General features: G+C 40.9%; 1 protein-coding gene and 1 pseudogene across 2 annotated transcripts in view; both read right to left on the bottom strand.

Moving 5' to 3' along the window:
- NRG1 (neuregulin 1) overlaps positions 1-17081 on the bottom strand; it is a gene marked incomplete at its 5' end in the record, with an annotated part of 1029511 nt that overhangs the window by 532992 nt on the left and 479438 nt on the right. The gene's annotated exons all lie outside the window — the stretch shown is intronic.
- Positions 13199-13956, bottom strand: LOC309795874 (transcription factor Spi-C-like; annotated as a pseudogene). The gene has a single exon. The product of its transcript is annotated as a transcription factor Spi-C-like (transcript).

The following is a 17081-nucleotide window of genomic DNA, read 5'->3' on the forward strand; positions in this document are numbered from 1 at the left end:
AAAATGTTCACATATTCCCTTTCCCTGAACTCTAACTGAAAATTAGCATTTCCATTGATTTCAAATGTTAGCAACAAACCATAGTAATATTAACTGTGATTTTCCTCAGCAACAGAAATTGCAGATTTTCTGAAAGAATCATAGTTATTAGCCCTGATGCTACAACATATTACTTCATCCACCAATCAAGAAGCTTGTTTACTACCATATCACAATTTTTAAAATATTTAGCTACCTTTCAATTTAATTGGTTTATTTGTAATCTGATGTATCTCACACAGATATTTAAAAACTCCATCTTTGGGCAGGGTCTCTGGGCATCACCAGAATGCCAAAAAGGTCCATGACAACAAAAACATTTACTACCAGGATCAGAGGATACTTAACCAGACGGAAAACAGGAAGGTTAATTTGTGCACAAACAGATGTATTTACAAAAGTCTGCAAAAGCATAGGAGGGAAATGTATAAGAGAAGCCAAAATTTCTTCAGAGAGGACTGCTGAAACCCCCAATCCAAGAAATGCAGGAGGAATATATCAAAAAGATCTGAGAAGAAACTGGACAGTGCTTTGGCAAGGCAAAACACAGACTTACCCGACTAAAACTTAATAGACAGTACTAACAAAAGAAGGGTGAAAAAGGCTCAAGATGAAAATGTGTGCTCAGATTTAAAAAGCAAGGAGAACTATAGCATATGATTGGCCTTAGAATGGAGGCAGATTTGGGTGAGGTTGTACGCATCTCTAGTTGCACGTGGGTATTCGAAGTTTCATATGTAGCCCTTGAAAAAACTAGAAAGAACCACAAAGATGCTGGGATTAACTGCCAAAAGCAGGGCCTAAAGTACTATAACAACATGAGGAATCATGAATAGAAGGAAGCCAAGGGATACAAAGCATTTGTGCTTGACGGGAAGAAAAATCCAGGTCCACTGTCAATGTCATTGGTCAGACTGAATGGTTGTGGCTAATGGGCACCAAACGCTTTCTGAATATGAAAGGTAGTCTGTTCAGCTGGGACTTGATAATAGGGAAACATCACCGAAAGTTGAAAAGTGCCCCGCTAGGGCACAGAGGGCCAGCAATAAATGTACAGAAAATAAAAGCAAGGAGCTTAAAGCTTCAAGATATTTTGCCAACTTACTTAATAATAAATATTATGCTATTTTATTGCATTCGCAGCACTTCCTATGCTCCTGGGTTCTTGGTCTTCTAAGCATAAAGGGTAAATAACTTGCCCATGGTCAGACAGCCAGTGAGAGGAATGGGGCAGGACATACACACAGCTGGCTCAGAAGCTGAAAGAGGAGGGCCTGCAGGGGGCAGTCAATTTCCAGAAGAAAGTCCTGGCAAAAGTTCCCAAGTTTCTTACCTAGATAAATGATTAGTTGTGGCAGTTACTGCCTGAGAAACGTTCTCACTTTCCTCAAATAAAGAGACACATAAGAAAACTTTTCAGTGGTGGAAATGAATGGAGATCTCCTGAGAGATGTGTACCTTGTAGTGTTTCCCGAGGGGCAGATGCTCTCAGACTGAAATATACTGATAAAGTCAATGGATGAGTTGCCGTCAAAAAGCTAAGGCTCCTTCTCTTTCCACTTCGGCATCAGGAAGACCCCTCTCTGCACCGCTCCGCTCCCCAACCCCGCTGGATGTGAGCGCTCCTCCTGTCTTTACGACCATGAGGCCGACCGCTGAGTGGAAGGCTATGGATGACCCCACCTTCCAGAGTTATGGGTCTGAAATCATAACTTAGTTACAGATTGAGTCTTCAGAAACGAAATGTACACCTCTGCTTGAAATGAACATTTCAAGGGCATACAATTCCTCCACATTGAGCTTTTTTTTTTTTTTTTTTTTTTTTTTTTTTTGCGGTACGCGGGCCTCTCACTGTTGTGGCCTTTCCCGTTGCGGAGCACAGGCTCCGGATGCGCAGGCTCAGTGGCCATGGCTTACGGGCCCAGCCACTCCGCCGGAATGTGGGATCTTCCCAGACCGGGGCACGAACCCGTGTCTCTTGCACTGGCAGGCAGACTCTCAACCACTGCGCCACCAAAGGAAGCCAGACGTTGAGCTCCTGATTGTTTACTTATGTCCAACAACTGCTATCATGCTCTATGACAGTGATTTTTTTTTTCTAGGATAGAAAGAAGTTCCGTATGTTTCACGTGTAAGCCAGCCCTAACCCCTCCCTCTTCTCCGCTTCCAAAGTTCATAATCATCAAGTCCTACCTAGCCTTCCTGTAACTCATATATTTATCTCCACTCCCACTTCCGGTGGCACCGCCACCTAGCGCTCACCTGAGGTACTGCAGCAGCCTCCTGCTGCTTCCCTCACTCTGATCTGGTCCACGCCACCCTATTCTCACACAAAAGCCACAGGGATCTTTCTTAGTCACTGTTCAGTGTCTAAGCCCTCCGCGGCCTTCAGAATAAAGAAGGAATTCCCTAACCTAAAACACAAGGTCTTCAACATGACCTCTAATTCTATCTTTAGTTTCAACCCTCACTACTCCTTCCCTCGTAATCCAAGCAACCGTTCTACCAAATTACTTTTGGTAACGACGGACATGCAGGCTCCTGGAAGTCTGGGCCTTTTAATGTGCCATTTCTTTTCCTATAATCTCATTCCCCTCCCCTTTCCCCTACCTTTTATCCTGACAAATGGCCCTCGCTCTTCAGATTACAGTTCCAGAGAGCCCTCCACCAGCAGCAATTCTGAGCAAGACACTCTCGTCCTACCTGTTTGTGTGTCTGTGTCTCTACTAGACAGGGCCCAGGAGGCCAGGGACCGTGTCCTTGTTCTCACGGTATCACTCAGTAAATATTTGTCAAAGGGTAAATGAACAAGATAGTCTTGTAATGAGGTTTGCTCTTTAAAACAAATAATATTGGTAGAGTCATAATGCTTTCCAGACAATATTTCTACATCTGTGTTTCTTTTAAAATGTCAAATTAAATGTCACAAGTTTGCTATCTGCATAATCACTAAATATAATTTTTTATGCTCTGGATTAAATGAGTGACACGGGTTGAACATTCTACTGCTGTACCTGAAACAAAGTCCTTTTTTTTAACTAAAGAATTTTTAAAATTTGCTTTTTTAGGTATTTAGTTCCATTTTTCTTCTCCCTAAAATGCAGAAAGCGACAAAGATTTGGGATTACCTTTACACACACAAAAATCTATTCATCCTCTCCTCCCCTCCATAAACTCCCAACAAGGTAGACACACAGGAAGTAAAGGAAATCCACTGATGGATAAAAGTAAATGATACTGAAGAAGCTATGAAAGGGTAAGTGTGAGGAATGTAAGACACCATATACAAGTAAACAATTCTCAGCCTGCTCTGGTTATCACTGAGAAGAAAGCAGAGGAGGATCTGTGGGTATCATAAAAACACAAATTACCTAGAAGCCACAAGTGAATTGGTACGTGTCTCTAGGACAATCACTTTGGGGAGGGGGCTAGATACCTCAAATCATTTCCATCTTTAATGAAACATTCTTTGCTTGGCCATCATTCTGGTCCTCAGTTAACTGAAGCTTAAAAATGACAAATGCAAGACTAGCTAATGCAACCGGATGAAATGCACTAGGCTGATTTTTAGGCATCAGTGGCGCGTTGGAAAAATAAGAGCATGACGGGCTTTAATTCATGCATTTTAAAATAATTTGGGGGGTCAGCTTTGCCAGCTTCTCTGGAGCGGGGACTAATCCCAAAGGCATCATAAATAAAGTCAGCCTGATGTTGCTTCATCAGGCAGCTGAAGGCAATAGTACAGACACCTGGTCTTGGCTGCTGCCATTTTACCTGCTGAGATACTCCAGCAAGTCCCCCGCTTACTAGACAAGACAGAGGACCTTACAGGCTTCCAGAAAATGCAAACTCTCTTCTGTGCCAACAGCATACACATCTTACCACAAGTGGTGAGAAGCTATAGCTTTTTACTTCACTTTTTGAATTGGGGTCTTCCCTTTACTTCACCACCTGGGCCTAGGAAGGTATATTAGTTTCCTAAGATGGCTATAAGAAAGTATCACAAACTTGGTGGCTTAAAACAACAGAAATTTGTTGTCTAACAGTTCTGGAGGCCTGAAGTCTGAAGTCAAAATGTTGTAGGGCCATGCTCCCTTCATGGCCTCCAAGGACAATCCTTCCCTGCCTCTTCCAGCTTTTGGTAGCCCCAGGCATTCCTTGGCTTGTAGATGACCCACTCCAATCTCTACCTCTTTTCTTCACATGGCGTTCTTCTTGGGTGACTGTGTATTGACATTGTCTTCTCTCTTTTTATAAGGATACCAGTCATATTGGATTAAGGGCCCACCCTACCCTGGTACGCTTCCATCTTAACTAACTCCCCTGCAAGGACTCTATGTCCAAAGAAAGTCACCTTCCATGATACTGGGAGTAAAGACGTCAACGTATCTTTTTTTGGGGGGGGAGGGAGCAGTGTTCGTAATTCAACCCATAAAAGAAGGATAAAAGAGATTATTCTAGTTTGCTTTTGCGTTGTGCATAGTTTGTGTGGTAGTATTTTCTGTGTAACCTCTTACTTAGAGGAAGAATAACTTGTTCTTACTTCCATCTTTGGACCAGAAAGTTATAACTTAGTTAGAATTGTATGAAGAAATCAATTCCCGAGTTTCCACTGTGTTCCATCCCTCCACATTCTTCACCAGCTACAAATGATTCTCTAATTTCCACCACTTTCTCAAACTACATACACTTTATTTTCACTAATCAACGTCAAGCAGCCCATCACCAAACGATCAACTTCTAGAATCTCAACCCCAGAATTCCTGGCCCTAGTGAATTCCTAACAACTGTTACTAACATGAGAATTTATTTTCTTTTGGTCATTTGGGCCCTACTCTCAAATTATGTGTTCACACTCACAAATCTCAAATGCCTACATGTTTCATCACCACAGACTTTCAAAGTTCCTTCATGGGTGGTTATAGGAAGCAGAATTAGAGAGTCAGTTCTATGAACACCAATTGTACCATGACTTGGTATCTGGAGAAGAGCATCCAGACACACCTACAGACAGAGAAAGCAGGATGTCTGAAAACAGTGATCCATCACCTGGTCTTGCGACTTGAAGACTGAGTCTATCAAGTTTCAGGTATCCCCCGGAGATGCTCCCTTATAGGTGGACAGGTGACACAGTAATCCACTCAACATCTGATTTAACCATTTTGAAAGCCTAAAGTCATCTATGACAATGATACCAGCATTGACCACAGGGAATCTTAAGCTTTGTGGTGACAGGAAAATGCCAAAGATCACAGATCCAGAAAAGGAGATGCCTTTCGGCTTTAGATGGGAGTCTCCTACCACCACCTGGCAACAACTATGGAAAAGTCCTTGCCCCCATGGAGTTTGTATTCCAGACTGAAGAGACAGATAATCAGCAAATAAATAAGGACATTTATAGTGTGTCAGATGGTACAAGCCAACAGAGAGGTGAGGGAGGTTATAGGGCTGTACCAGGAGGAGGGACGGGATGGGTAGTCAACGAAGGCCTTGCTGAAAAGGTCACACTTGAGCCAAAATATAAAGGAAATGAAGTTCTAAGCTGGTTGATTCCTATTCCTTCATAAAGGGTCCTTTGATTTTATAATTCTCTCTTCATGGATTTCATGTTTTAAAACATATCATTTTCCAAAAATATGAAGTCTTGGTTAATTGTCAAAATACATACTCTTTGTGGAAAGCTCCTCAGGATGCAGACAAAAGTTGGGCTCTTGACTTGCATAGTGGAAAGCTAAATTCAACAAGCAGGACTTAGGCAACAGGACCCTCACTTCCCTGTTTATTCCAGCTCTAGATTTCTACAGGGATGGTGTTAATTTAATCTAAAGGAAAGCCTCTTGCAAAACTTCATGGCTCCAGCTCAGTAAGACGTACAATGTCATTGACAGCACCCATACCAGATGTTAGAACATAAGTGCCAGGGAGCAGAGAGCATTGCATTGCTCGGTGACATATCCCAGTGCTCAATATATTTTTGTTGAATTGAACTTCTTGAGCTCACACCATTCGCCTGGACCATTCACTGATCACTGGGATTGATTTTCCCATTTGAGATCTGTTTCTTCCACAATTACCATAGCTTCTATTTTTCTTTACCCTCCATGATGCCAGCACATCACGGGGCCATGATTATTCTTGCAGCTGAGTTACATGTGGGATGACTGAATGTGTCAGAATGATGAGAAATCAGTGATGTAAAAATGGCCAAGGTTGGAAGGTAGGGGCACATTTTTCTCTAAATGGAATTATTAGCTAGAACTCCTAAGAAATATAAAAATGCGTGTTCAGAGAGATGGATATCCAGAGGGAGGGACACACTACTCACAGATAATAAAGCCATTTCCCTTTCATTTCCCTACTGATTTTAGCTGTTTTAGAAAGAAGAAATTGGAGGCTCCAAAGATCCATGCTTATCTCTGGTCGTTTGATCTTAAGGGCTGCTGAAGACACATTCCATTTGGTTGTCCAGTTCATTTCTCAGTTTGCAGCTGATGCCATCACTAGGGTGGGGTTTATATTTTCCCACCATGTGCTTCCTACAAAGTTCTGCTGCTGAGAGCTATTATTTTGAATTATATTTTATAAAGCATGTACTCTCTTCTACTTAGCTATTTTCTACATTTTATCATACCCCAAACCTATCACTGATGGTGACAACCACAAATCCCTGTGTTTTGCTCTCAGGAAAAGATCTTTGTGAAGAAAGATAGATCAGGGCTGAATTCTTTCGTAGGGATCATTTTTTTTCTACTCTCTTTCTGAAAGAAAGAAATTTCACCCCCTCGGAAATGAAACAAAGCTACCTCACCCAAGATGGGTTATATATTCATCAACCACCTATGTTCCATATTTGTTGAGTACCTGTTATATGCTAGGCAACTTCCTAGACTCTGAGGATACAGGAGTGAATAAAACAGAAACAATTCTTAATCTCATGGCACTTACATTCTAGTCTACATAATATGAGGTGCCATCTTAACCAAAATTTCCTACTTTCTATGGGTCATCAAGGGACGGGGCAGAGGCTGTCATTTTAATGTGCATATCTGGCTTTCCCTAGTTGGATGTTTGGCTTTAACTTCCATTAATTTGTCTTACATCTAAATTAATTTTTATGAGCTCCTCATTATATATCACACTGATTTAAATAATAGCAATCATCATAATAGAAAACACTCAAAAGTCCAAACTCATTAGCTTGAAAGCTTCAGCCTTTCTCCTGAGATACAGTTCACACCATACCCTGTAGGCTGCATATAAACCTAACTAGAAAATAAAGAAGGGAAGTTTTGCCTCGCAATGAAACCAGCCATAGTTTAATGTCCATTTTGAATAGTAAAGGTATTCTTCCACAAACAGTTCACGAATTGTTCTTTTGGTTATTCCATTAGCTGCACACATGGTCATTACACAAACCATTAAACTTAATGAGGATGAAACTGGCTGTAACTTTTAAGCCAGTTAAGCCTCCATTACCTATAGACACAGGCAATCAACTCTGGGAATACGTTCCCACTACCCATAGGGAAGGATTACCCGAAGATCACAGGTTCCTTCCCCTCCAGTACTGAAGCAATAGCTGCTCAATTAGACAGACCACTGTTAGCATCAAGGGAGGCCCCATGGTGTCTCTTCAAACTGTGGCTACTTCATCACTCAAGGTGAAAATGGTAGAAAAATGCAACTTATCTCAAATTTGCTGTAAGTGGACAATTCCTGCCAAGTTGACATATGTAACTTTGCTTCCTCTGATGTCACCGGATAATATGACTCACTGCTGAAACACTGTTGACAGTAGAAAAAAGAAAAAAAAAATCTGTGGAGCCAAGGATAATATTACAAAAACAAGGAATGACAATGAGGCCATTTCTGCACATGTCTGCATTTCAATTGGCAAACCACAATCCGGAGATGTATAATATCACCGTGGCCAGCATCTAACCCAGGATTCTGTCCCCAGGTGTGAGCTTAGCACTCTGCCCATGGACCTCTGCAAATAATTACTAGCTTAAAAAAAAAGACTGCCACCCCACCTGGCCCCCTTCCCCAAGCAGTACATGAATATAGCAAATAAAGTGACTAAAATCAGCCTTTAAGCAACTGCCCAGCATAAATCATTACTTGGCAAGAGGCTATAACATTTGTCTGTAATGGTTCTACACAGTATGACGTCCACTTCCAAGTAGATGTCTTGGTAAATATGGCATCAGAGACTATGCCTAAGGCAAAGCTGAGTGGAGATGAAATTCCATTTCAGAATGAAATAAGTAAGTTACTATGACCATCTGTGATCTCCTACACAAGCAAAGAGCTGACTGAACACATCTGCCATGTTATAAACCTATCGACTTGCAGATGCTTTAAAGGCAATGAATGAAACCTTAATTTCTTGGTATCTTTCATAGCCCCTACCATTGTAGGCACTCACTTACTCATTCAGGAAATATTGTAGGTCATGTACTAGATACCAGGCGCTATGCTAAGAGCTGTGATATAGAGGCTGTCTCATCTGATAGGGAGATTGCCCTCATAGATCTTATACTGTAGCTGTGAAGGGGAGAAATTATCAAGTAATCACACAATTACATAATTACACATAATACTACTTCCGTGATCTCTGAAGAACTAATTCCGTGAAAGGAATTACTCCTTTCTCTGTCCTTCAATAGTACTTTCTCGTGTATCTATTAAGCATTGACTAACGTCTGTTTTGTGTTTTGAACTGGGTACGTATCTATGTCTTTTTAGATGGCAATCACTCAAGAATAGGGCCACATCTTTGTTCTTCTCAGCACCTTGCTCCTCCCATACCTTCTCTCCCACTACCTACCCCTGCCTGGGGCTCCTACCACCTGCCTTGCAGAACTCCCTTTCCCCCCACAAAAATGTAGAAATAAAGCTGACCCACTCACTAGCTTTTCTGTGTGGGTCAAATTCATTTTATTTCTTATGCTTCCATTTATACATTGGGGCTAAGAATTTACCACTAGCCTCTTTGGGGCACTGTAACTCGAAGAATGAAATGGAGATTCTCAGTATAAAGGCAGCAGGATATAAGGGCCCCTGAGAGGCAAAGCAACCAGCTTAACCACTGGTATGGGAAAAGGAACAATTTTACTGGACTCAAGGATCTAAAGTTGTATCAGTGCTGGTTGATATCCATACCCAGTCTTTGATAACCCGAGATAATAAAGGCAAGGCAGTGGGTTTTTCATAGGCTAAATTTATTCAACTTATGTTGAGATTATCTTTCCTAAAATGCCCCTTTTTGTGACATAATGGTAACAATGGAGTTTTTAAAAATGTTTTACTTGTTAAAATCGAAATAAAAGGCAATCTATATCAGTCTCTTCCTTTTTTTCTTTGGAGATTTTACTGTCCCATAAAATCTAACTATCTGGGAAACACTGGCTTAGGGTGTCTGCTTTCATTGGCTGGAACAGCGCACAGCCAAAGTCAACCCAGATAGTCAAGCTCATGTCGGGAGGCAGCTTATTGGCTGGTGTGTTTCATGAGGACAGCAAGATCCAAGGAGGTTCAGAAGATAATTTTCTTGGCAGAAAGCCTTCTAAATTCAAAGATAGATGTTTTCAGCCTCTCCCTTGGTTGAATTTTTCTTTTTTTCACATGGAGACGGTGAAACTAGTGTTTTCCATAGTGTTTACAGCTGATGGCGTGATTATAAGTGAGGTTAAAAGAGTAAAAGAAAAAGGGATGTAGAATAGGGAAACCAAGAGAAGGAAGACATGAAGGCAACAGAACATACAGAATGAAGAGTGATTAAAAGGTTGAGGTGGGGTAAAGTGAGAAAATAAAAATAAGAAGAAAAACAAGAAATTCACTCACACACACACACACACACACACTCACACAGTTGCCATTGCCAGTTACAGGAGCCAGTGGTTCATAAGTTCTATGTTGCCACTGATTTCTCTTTACTTTAGTTGCTGAAGGACAGAAAACCAAGCCTGCAATTTAACCAAAGACTTCTTAGCATAAAAGGAAGATCTTCGGCTTTGTCAATCACACAAGAGCCAAAGTCAAGGCCAAGAACCCTAACATGAATTCTATTCCTGACATACCAGTGTCTTCACCTTTGCTAACTATGTCTGTCTTCTTCCAGGACTGAGGAGATTAGTTAAGATGGAGTAGTTATACACTTCCAATTGTGACCCATTCTTGGGGACAAAAGAGGATTACATTTCTGGAGCTCTCCTTCCTAAACTACTGGTGGGGAGGGGTAGCAGTGGTGGTGAGCAAAGCAAAAGAAAAGAAAACCCAAACCATGTTTGCTCCTAAGCTTCATCTCACCTGCCAAGGGTGAAAGGAGTTATTAATACAGTAGCATAGATGCTTATTCATGTTCTTCCCAGGCTTTACATCCCCAGAAAACTTCCCTTCCACTTAGAAACAAAAGCCTGCCCATGTTTTGATGCCCAGATCATCAAATACTGTAATATAGTCTTGTGGGTTCCCACTACCCTTTACCAAACAGTGTAGTGTCACTTTAAGAGTTGGAAACTCATCTCTGTTTCAGAATTCAGCACTTTCACACACACCAAGAAGATCTGAGGGATAGTGCATGTAGGGTGTCCAATGACCAAGGAAAAGTTCCTGCCATTTGGGCCCATTAGCTGAAAAACGGGAACTTAGAACCATTTCCCTTCCTGTCTCACTTCCCTTAGAGCTTAACCACCTATTGGATAAATATGGCAGGTCCATTGGGCATTCCATTCCCCCTCCATTTGCTTTTCTTTTAGGGGAGAAATAAATCTTTCTGTTCAGAGGATAAGCATTGCCTTGCGGTTTCCAGTCTAAGTTAAGCTATATTTGGAAGTTGGAAGTGACCCTCAGGCCAAGAGCCACCGTGAACAAAGGATCGTGTTCACAAACCCTGTGATGTGGCTGGGTCGTATTGCATTCTTCCTCACCCTGCGGTGGCAGTGAAGTTCAATGCCCATGTAGTAAAGATTTTACCCAGCAGGTGGGAGTAATTACACACAGCACATATTTCTAGGCAGCAACTTTCTTCCAAATTTATAATCCAAAAGAGCACAGTAGTAAATCCCACAATTTTTTTTGAACCCTGAATTTGCTAACCCACTCTCTAATTCACAAAACATATATGGTTAGTCATAACTCAAGAGTCTTGAGTTTATCTCAGAACTCAAGTATGGCTGAAGAAGAGAGTAATTGGCAAATATGTCCCATGGAACTGAGACTTTTTATTACCATTTCTGTTATATGTTCTGTTTTATCTTTCAGTTACTTTTTTAAAATGTCATTTACCTGAGGTACTTCTGTTCTGAGAAAATTTTTTTCACACTTAATTTTTAGTCTGAAAATACAATGATTTTTTTCCCATGACTTTTGCTGTGTTGTCGCTGTGCCCCTTAGCCAAATTTATATCTATGCTTATGAAATACTAATTCAACTGAATCCCAGGTGAAACACTTACACACTCTCTCACAAAATGGAGATGACTGATCCATTCTCTTCTGGTCCAAATATTTCAGCAATCTTCAGGTATAGATTAGGTTGCCAACATGATGACAGTTGATATATTTTCTGAGATCCAATATTTCTTTCACATCAATTTAGAGACACATGCCTATAGTTTATAATGGCAAGTCTTGAAAGTAGTAGCTTAAGGAATATGCTTTGCACTGTGCTGCATATTTGAATTGGTCGTATTCTTAGTCCCTTAGAGTGAATCCAGCTTGCCCATGGGAGCCGAGGCCTGAATAACACATTCTGTGGGTATCTGTGCTTTGCCTTGAGAATTCTTCCAGACCACCCTTCCTTATCCCACTCTCTCTCCACACTTGGCTTCCACAAGATGTCTCCTAGGAGAAGAAACACACACTCTTCCTCTGCCAGACTCATATACTTCTTTTTTTTTTATTTAAGTTTTTACTTTTTATTTATTTATTTTATAGAAATATAGTTGATTTACAATTTTAGTTTCAGATGTATAGTATTATATTAGTTTTAGGTGTACTACATAGTGATTCAGTATTTTTCTAGATTATACTCTATTCAAAGCTATTATAAAATATTGACTATATTCCCTGTGCTGTACATTACACCCTTGTATCTTATTTATTTTATACATAGTAGTCTGTACCTTTTAATCTTCCACCCCTATCTTGCCCCCTCCCTCCTTCCTTCCCCCCACTGGTAACTAATTTGTTCTCTATATCTTTAAGTTTGTTTCTATTTTGTTATATTCATTTGTTTCAATTTTTAGATTCCACATATAAATGATAACATACAGTATTTGTCTTTCACTCATTGACTTACTTCACTAAGCATAATACTCTCCAGGTCCATCCATGTTGTTGCAAATGACAAAATTTCACTCTTTTATGGCTGCGCAGTACTCCTTTGTTTATATTTACCACATCTTCTTTATCCATTCATCTGTTGGTGGACATTTAGGTTGCTTCCATATCTTGGCTATTATAAATAATGCTGCTATGGGAGTTCCCTGGTAGTCTAGTGGTAAGGATTCTGTGCTTTCACTGCAGAGGCCTGGGTTCAATCCCTGGTTGGGGAACTGAGATCCCACAAGCTGTGTGGTGTGGCCAAAAAAAAAAAAAATGCAGCTGTGAACACTGGGGTGCATATATCTTTTCAAATTAGTGTTCTCATTTTCTTTGGATGTATACCCAGGAGTGGAATTGCTGGATCATATGGTAGTTCTAAGTTTTAGTCACTGAAATTTTTAAAGCCATGAATGTAATTTAGCAGGAACACTATCACAGGCAATCATTTTTTGTTTTGTTGCTAAAGCTGTTGGATACATGTTAGAGTGATTCTTTTTTTGTCTGAGTGTATGACAGAAAAATAATGTTTAAATCAATATGTAAATCAAAGTATCTCTACTAGCATTATTAATCTAGAAGGAAGTATTACATAGACAATAGTAAAAGGAAGGACATTTAGTCTATATTTTCAAATGGGACTTGATCATTTTAAAGTTGTTCACTGGCAAAATTTTTCACCAAGTTAGTATAGATTATACGCTACTTCATAAAAGATAGCAATAATGAAGTCTGGGTTTTTTGTTTTGTTTTTCAGTATTTGCTTTCAGAGAAAAATCCTAAAACTTGTAGGGATTTCTGATGCCAGAAAATTTTGATATATAAGAGTATATTTAGCCATCAGGGTGACTTAGATCATGGTAATTGGCGAATGTATAATTATAACTTGCATTCCAGTTATTTAAACTGAGATATCCTTGATCAGGTTGAACATACTGTGAGTTGAAGATCTCTTCCTCCAAGAAATAAGATGGAGACAGTCTTTGGAGAATGGCCTCACTGAACTGGTAAGTTAACTTTCTCTGGATTTTGATGACTTCCTCAGTTCTTCCATAATTCCTCGGTGCTCTGGCCATTTTCTGGTAAGTCATGGTCTTCTGGTTGTCTTTTCTTTTCCCCCAAAGTTGGGCAAGTTTTTCATTGTTTTTTGATACAAACCGAAAGATGTCTTTGGTTTGATCCATCCACTGAATACAAAATGCCATCTTGGGATTACACAGGGATTCATGAAGGTATTCAAACAGTCGGAGCTTCTTCCTGCCTTTTCCTCCCTTTTGGTGGAGAAGAGTAGGTTGCACCAGCTGGTTTTCAGGGATGTTCTGCAGAGACTGATGAATATTTCCTTCAAAATGGAGGTCCGCAACACTGTTCTATATAAATATATTACTGTTCTCCAATTGTAGACTGGTTCCTCTGTGGGCAGCACACCATAGCTGCTGGAATTTCCTCTGACATGAGAACAGTGGTTGATGAAAGCCAGGTCATTTTTGTAATTTGAGGAGTACTGAAGATCACCAGTTGAATGTTGCCTCAGTACTTCAAAAACATCTTCAAATGCTTGACCCAGCTTGTCTTGTTCAACACAAGCCATGCTTCATTAATAAATTGACAATTCTGTCCATCAGAGGCCAATCTAACATTTCCAGACTCATCTTCTTCTTTATCTGCCCCATGATACTTCTTTGGGCATTTAATAATTCAGTGGAGAAAATAGATTCTTCTATGGTGCTAGCTTTTTTCAGAATATTTAAGGTGTTAGCCAAAATCACTGCTCTCCTGTTACTGCATTCCATTCCAACTCGTCATGAAAGAGTTGATCTCCAAAAATATATATTACGGAATCATAATTGCAATACAGGGTGATTCATTCCATTATGATTATTAGCACTATTATATTAAGATTACTCAGATTAATTTCCCTCCTAACCACTGTAATAATGTAAGCTTTTTTTGGCAAAGGATATTATGTAATGTATTCAGTTATCCTAACTATCACACAGATTCTATATTTTTCATCAACCAAGTATTTATTTTAAAAATACTTGGAATAATTTTAGAGGAGATCATTCTATTCCCAATTTCCACATACAGGCTGAATTTTTTTTAACCAATGGACGTAGTTCAGCAGTTAAAGTTTATAGTTCTACACAATGCTGGCTAAGCTACTCGTTTTGCTGCTACTGATGAAAATGCTGATAAGCGAAGATCAACGCTGCTTTTACTGCTTATACAACTCAAAAGTTGGTCCCAAGGAAGGCTTCTGTGTATTGGCCATTGTTCTCCTCTCAATAGGTATGAATCATGGCAGATGAAGTGACAACAGCTCCCTCTGGACCATGGGTAAGCACCACTGACCCCTGCCAATCTCTTCTGCAGGAGGAGTGAGTGTCTATCTAGGGTGGTATGTCTTGGATGGATGGATTTCACAGTCAGGATGGATGTGACAGGGAAGCTTTTTTCTGGGCTCATACCTCAGTACTTTAATTGTGCTCTCCTTCCTACCCACACCCTTAGCTCCCAACCGTTCCAGCAGGGATGGCCTCTCACGTTTCCTCTTTCCTGAGTCCATGATGTTAGGAAAAACTGGAGTGTTTCTATGTCGATACCTAGGGAGGGGGGCAGAGATGGGGGTTTCTCTCTTACTGGCTTATCTTCTCTGAAGATCCATTCAGTGCAGTAAGTGTACGTGGTGGGGAAAGGGGAGGGGGGAGCAGGTGCTCTATCGTCTATTGGCCCATTTTATTCTGTTTTACTTAGGGACACACGTTTCATTCTGCTGGTCAGCTTGTGAAAATCAGTTTAAAGTGATGCCTGCTTGGTTATCTGTTTTGAGGTAAAGCATATGTATCCTCTGAACTGAACAACCAAGAGGAGAAAAATACAACTATATTTTGTTGGAGAAGAATTCCCACTGACATGCTGACAGTTTCTTTACCAATTTTTTTTTATCTCACTCCCTCATTTTTGGCAGGAAACATATGACATCCCCACAATGAATAAATACAGAGCCTAAGTGTATCCTGGGGATCAGAGCATCAGAAAGCCATTATCACCCCGAGGTCTGAAGGGGTAACCCACTGAAACTGTAGCTGTAAGTTAGAAGGGGGCATCCGACAGGAGCTGTGGCCCTCAGAAGAGGAATCAGTTACTGCCAACCTTGACCAGGTAAGGAGCATTCATGGGGAAATGAACACCTAGGATTCTCTCCTTCCACCCTACAACCTCCTGCCGGTGCCTCCCTTTGAGGAAACCCAACTTGAAGACAGAGGGCAAGGGAGTCTGTTGATGCCAGCATCCCAGGACACAGAGTTTGGGGGAGCCAGGCGGACAGTGTATGAGAAAGAGCAAATGGGGATCAGTCAACATGTAGACAGATCTTCAAGAAACAAGCCAGGGGCTTCCCTGGTGGTCCAGTGGTAAAGAATCCTCCTTCCAATGCAGGGGACGCGGGTTCCCTCCCTGGTCGGGGAACTAAGATCCCACGTGCCGCGGGGCAACTAAGCCCGTGCGCCACAACTACTAAGCTCGTGCACCTCAACGAGAGAGTCGTGTGCTGCAAACTACAGAGCCCACGCGCCCTGGAGCCTGTGCCAGGGCTCCAGGCACAGGCTCCAACAACTAGAGAAGGAAAACCCCGCACACCACAACTAGAGAGAAGCCTGCAGGCCACAACGAAAGATCCCGCATGCCTCAACGAAGATGCTGCATGACGCAGCTAAGCCCTGACACAGCCAAATAAATAAATAAATAAATGAGAAAAATTTGAAAAAGATAAAAAAAGAAAGCAAAGAAACAAGCCACACACACTCCCCTGTTCAAACTATAATTAACTTTCAAAGCACAATTCAAGCATAGCCTCTTGGGAGCTTTTCCTGGTAACTCCAGTTTTTACTGATTTCCCTCTTATTTGAATTTATAGCACTTAAAGCTTGTCTTGGTGTTTCTCTCTATACACATAATGAAAGGGAGCTCGAAGCTGACATCTGAAATACTTCTTTTTGCAGTATATTGAGGCTTGGTTAGAGGCTATATTGATGAACAGTTATTTTATATTTAACAGTGTTGCTCCTTTAAAACATTAGTAACTCCATATCTTAGCACTTTAAGCAAAACTTCTGAACTTCCTAGCCCAGTGGGTGCTTCAATGTTCATCAGCTTTATTCTCTGAACACTAATTTATTAATGGCCTCTTAGAGTTGGTTCCAACCCTGAATGTGAAGAAGTGAGGATATAGCCCTTGATCTCAGGAGCTTCTATTTTTTCTTTCCATTCATGAATTTACTCATTTGTCCAACAACATTTTAGTGTGTACCTATTATGTGCCAAAAACTGTGCTAGGCACTGCAGTTCCAATGATGACAGGAAGATAGACCTGGGAGGGAGAAGGTATCCAAAAACAATTTTAAAAGCATCACAGGAGCAAGTGTAAAACTGCAACTATGATGACTGCAAGAAAAACAAGGCTATGGAGAGCACTGAGGACAAAGAACAGAGGGAACTGACTTAGGGACGTGAGAGAAGGCTTCCCTGAGGACAGGGTCATTAGTGTGAATCCAGAAGAATAAGAGTTAACTAGATGACTGCTAGGGGGCACTTTATAACCACAGGGAACAGCAAAGCCTGTCTCCAAAGAGAGGATGGCAAGGAAGGGGACCTAAGGAGGACACCAAGGGTTAGGTGGATACAGTAGGAGACTGGGAACAGAGGCAAGGGCCA

This window comes from Mesoplodon mirus (assembly GCF_964341445.2).
Source record: "Mesoplodon mirus genome assembly, chromosome: 20".
Classification (NCBI taxonomy): domain Eukaryota; kingdom Metazoa; phylum Chordata; class Mammalia; order Artiodactyla; family Ziphiidae; genus Mesoplodon; species Mesoplodon mirus.